The sequence below is a fragment of the Pinus tabuliformis genome, chromosome X, assembly GCF_031772625.1.
Source record: "Pinus tabuliformis cultivar Carrire ecotype Pingquan chromosome X, CPIR1, whole genome shotgun sequence".
NCBI lineage: Eukaryota > Viridiplantae > Streptophyta > Pinopsida > Pinales > Pinaceae > Pinus > Pinus tabuliformis.
Genome location: NC_142308.1, coordinates 796,349,068 through 796,354,241, shown reverse-complemented (window position 1 = coordinate 796,354,241; position 5,174 = coordinate 796,349,068).

The window sequence follows — 5,174 nt, the reverse complement described above, 5'->3', positions numbered from 1 at the left end:
ACCACAACAATTGGAAGAAAAAAGAAAATACAGCTTTGTTACATTTGTGATAACAAATACACTAAAGGTCATAAGTGTGCTGAGAAGAAATTATTGTACATAGATTGTGAAGAGGAAGAAGAAAAGGATAAAGAAACATCAAAAGAAGAGGATATACACCAGGAACCAACCCCAGAGAAAAATAAATAAATCTGATCATGTCTTGTAAAGCATTGGCAAGAAGAAATTGGATTTCTTCCTATATCCAGCACGAGAGTGTCAAGTGATGGTTGCAAATGGAAGAACCATAAATTGCTCTCGAAAGTGCCATAATATCAAGCTATCCGTGGGAGAATATGTTTTGAATAGTCCAATGCTTTCCATTCCAATGGGTGGTGTTGATGTTGTATTTGGAGTCCAATGGCTAGAATCTTTGGGTACGATAACTTTTAATTTTAAAGAACTCTTCTTGAATTTTTTTCAGAAGGAAAGGAAGTTGAATTAAGGGGTATCACAGGGAAACCGAGAGAGATAATCAGCTCCAACAGAATGACAAAGCTTCTAAAGGAAGAACAATGTGAAGTAATTGCACAATTATGTTTGCTATAGATTCCCACGTCGAAATCATCTATTTCTCAAGATCTCCAAAAAGTTTTAGACAACCATTCCAAGGTATTTGAGACTCCCAAAGGCCTCCCACATATTTGTGATCATGATCATGCTATTCATTTCCAGGAAGTGTTCCTCCAAACATCAGGCCTTACAGATAACCCTTTGCACAAAAGAGTGAAATTGAACGTATGGTTGCAGAAATGTTAGAGGCTGGTATAATTCAACCTAGTAAAAGTTCTTTCTATGCTCCAATAGTATTGGTGCACAAGAAGGATGGATCATGGCGCATGTGTCTGGATTATAGAGAGCTCAACAAGCTCACTATTAAAGATAAATTTCCCATTTCTCTCATTGATGAATTATTGGATGAATTGCAAGGAGAAATTTACTTCAGCAAGTTGGACCTTCATGCAGGATATCATCAAATCAAAATGAAGACTGGAGACATTCCAAAAACAACATTTAGAACTCATGAGGGTCATTATGAATTTTTGGTGCCTTTTGGCCTTACCAATGTACCTTCTACATTCCAAGGTTTGATGAATTCCATTTTCAAACCCTTCCTTAGAAAATTTGCGTTAGTATTTTTTGATGATATACTAATCTACAGCAAGTCTTGGAAGGATCATGTTCAACATGTTGATAGGGTGCTCAGACTATTGGACGTGAACCAATTATATGCAAAAACCTCTAAATGTTTCTTTGGAGTGCAAGAGGTGGAATACATGGGTCATATTGTATCTCGTGAAGGTGTTAAGGTAGACACTCAACAACAAAAATTTCTCCAACTCTTAAAGGATAACCTCACTTAAGAATAGAATTGAATGAATCAATAGGCAGATCAACATTGCAGTGAAAGAAGTTTTGATATAGGCGACTAGGTATTTTTATGAATACAACCATACAAACAAATGTCCCTCAAGCAAGCTAAGAAAGATAATAAATTATCACCAAAGTACTATGGTCCTTACAAGGCACTACAAAAGAATGGTACTATGGCATACAAATTGGAGCTTCCTGCATCTTCCCGAGTGCCCCCAGTTTTCCATGTTTCATGCTTAAAGAAGTTTATAAGTGACAACCTCCAAATTCAAACAATATTGTCGGAACTTTAAGGGGAAGGAAAAATCATATTGGAACCGGAAGTAGTCAGGGAAACAAGAACCCAGTAGCTACGAAATCGATCAATTTCAGAGTATCTCATCAAGTGGAAGAACTTACCCGCTCAAGATTCCACATGTGAGGACGATAATTTTATACAAAAGCATCCATAACTACTCAAGCATTGAGGACAACACTTTTTGAAGGAGAAGGGCATGTTAGGTCCCTATACTACTAGTGTAACCCTTTATTGTTATTAGTGCAACCCCCTTATTATATTGTTGTGCCTCTTCTTTAGTAAAAAATGTGCAAAATTGTGTAGCAACACCCTGTTACTAATGTGTTTGAGAAGGGACATGAAAGTCCTCCCCTCCCAAATGTTGCTTACCCTCAAGCAACCTCAAATTTGGGTGCTCCAAAATATGCTCACCCTCCCAGGAAGCATCCTTATCTGGCAAGTTCTTCCAATGCACCAAACGTCTTCTGTCCTCAACCAATGCCTAAACAAACACCCTCTCTGACTGTGGACCCCCACTATCACTGCAAACTTCACCAGGGTCTCAAATGTGTCATTGCATCATCCATGATCGGTGTACTATCCTATAGTGAAGGAGTCCCTTGATACCAAGATCCCAAGCCAACCTAATCAACATGAAGCCCCCCTTGCTCCACTCACTATCCTTCCAAATATGGGCATTAGAACCCCTATGTCTATCACCAATAAGTAGAGCATCATGACAATGTAAAACTCTACTCAAATCCTCATGAATTTGCTCTACCGAATAGTCCATCTCATGCACTACAAGAGTAAACTCCTGAAGATGCAATCCAATCCTGGTGAAATTGAACCCTCGTCTACCCAGGCCTCCCCTAATCTCCTCGTATCAATCACTCTACCACACCGGTGAAGTTCCCCACACCATCAATGAATCACTAAAACCAAATGGAAGATCTACATGACCCTCCCCTGTAGAAACTAGCTCACCTCTATGGGTAGTTGAACTGCTAAGCCCTGTTATGCCAGAATCCCCTACCCATCGTAGAAGGAACCTATCCTGCTAACATTGTGACACTTTGGTCAAGAATGATTGCCTAGCATGCTCGTATCAGAACCTCCTCTCCCATAACTCTCGACCATAATCTATGCGATGATTGAGGCTAGGCCAATCCTGCCAAAGTGAATCAATAGTGCCAGCACCTATCACTCCATGGCTAGCCTAAATCCTGAGAAACAATCTGTCTTGTCCTATAGTGAGGACTTCGGTGGTTGCCCATGTGTTCGCCTATGAATGAATCAATCTACTTGTTATCCTGACCATGCTCACTGAGGAGTGGAGTATCCCACAAATCCATTGGATCCTTGGATCCCATAACCATACTGGAGGTCCACAAACCCCAATCCTCTATGTCTATCGTTGTGATATGCTGCTAGTTGTTGGGACCCCTTTGTGCCCCGTCTCTGCCTCCTGTAGGTATCGAATAGGTAGGCACTGAGCATCAAGAACCCGTGTTGCAAATATCCAGTGGTTTTGTGCCTACCAAATCACACAGCGAGCTTTGTTATCCCAGCTCCTGATGATGTGCTCGGGTACTGCCAGAAGCCTAGACATCAACCTGCCAACAAGGACTAATATCCTCTGCACCTCATGCTCCCCTAACACCTCAAGTTGTTCAACTGAAAAATCACCATGTAACTCCCTCTCGATCACCTCCCCAAGTGTGAACCTAGGGGTGGAACATATGCTACCTTGACAATCAACCATGCCATCCCTAAGTTTGTAATTGTCAACTCGTGCACCTACCAAGTGTCTCAACTGGAGAGTCTCCTCTAGGCCCATGACACGTGGTGTCTCATCCAAGTGCCTAGGGTGAGTCCCCCATGCCCTGCTACCTGAATGGAGAGTGTCAAAGTGAAACAACCAAACTCTCCACGACTGTAAGAAACACTAGAGGATGATGGATGGGTATGTCCCAAAGACTATGATCAAGAGTCTTCTGGAACGCTCAAGAGTAATCCTACGGACAACCCTCTCTCCGCCTCGGATTTGTTGATAACTCCCTCGAGGCCCTGTCTCCACTAAACATGGTGTCCCCAAATGCTCGACAATGTCCTCATTGATTCTAAGTGAGTTACATCCAATGGTACATCTATTATCCCTGTCCATAAGTCTCCCTAGAGGCAAAGCTCCAAGAGCTTGTTGCATCGCATCATGTGTCACTGCATACCACCAAGTACCACCGCACTCCATGAAATGCCACTGTATGCCGCAACCTATCCCTGTACACCATTGGATACCCCCGATTATGGTTATACCATCCTGTACCCTCTTGTGTCTTGCCTGTGTCACTACACCTGTCACTCCCCGCACGTCCTCAATGTGATGCGAGTCACTCCTCCTACCCCACAGTGTAAACCGGCATGATATGGTATACCACCGTGTATCTCCATGCTCCCTTGCAGACCACTGCTCCTCGTTGCATAGCCCTGCACACCACTGGGTGTTATGGCCTAGAATTGGGTTTGCATGCATCAGGCCACATCCCTCTATATAACACTAAAACGCTACAACCTAACTCTGTGCAGTCTTGTGTACCACTGCCTACTGTCATACCACCTTGTAACATATGATATCTTGCATGTGCCAAAGTGTCTTCCACTCTAATAGTGACCCCACCATGACACGCTTCATGTCCCCTCATCCATCCTGGTAGACCTGAGCACCCTAACTCCACTCCTTCTAGGGGGGATATCTTTGTTGTGCCAATCATTTGTGACCCTTGAGTCCTAAACCTCAATGGGAGAACATCATCTTCATACAATATCCAGCCTGGTGGCCTACCCATGCCACCTCCTCGAACCATCCCCTTACGGATAATGTTAATCGTCCTGTGCCCTCATGCGCAACCAACATGCCCAAACAACCAATGGATTCTGCTCACAAACCACCTGGCCACTAGCATCAACTGGAGCTACCCTAATGAATGCATGCACTCAGGCATGGGGTTGACTACATCATCAATGCCTTAGCCATCCCACATGTTTGATATCTGATAGGAAGCCTCGCTTAGATCCCAATGCCAACTTGGGCCTCCAACACCCTCAATGTCTGAGAGCTCCCACTAAGATTTACTCTGAACTACGACCATCTCCATGAGTCTAGCCCACTCCATTGGGTACCAACTTAGAATCTCTCGCCATCCAACCCCAAGAGAGGGATCAAATGCATGAACTCTAGCACATAGAACAAGCCCGACATGCAGATGTTGCATCTTGTGCAACTCTGACCCTCTCATCCCACTACTCAGGTCAACACATGAGATCTGACTAGGCAGCTCTGTATCTCTCTCTCCAATGGGAAAAGGTGACCCAACAGTGTTGCTAACTTGATCAACCCCTTTGGTATGTCTAGACAACTCCACCTCTCTCAATCTAATGTGTAAGGATGGGTTGATAATGTTGTAGATCATGTCAGTGTGCCTCT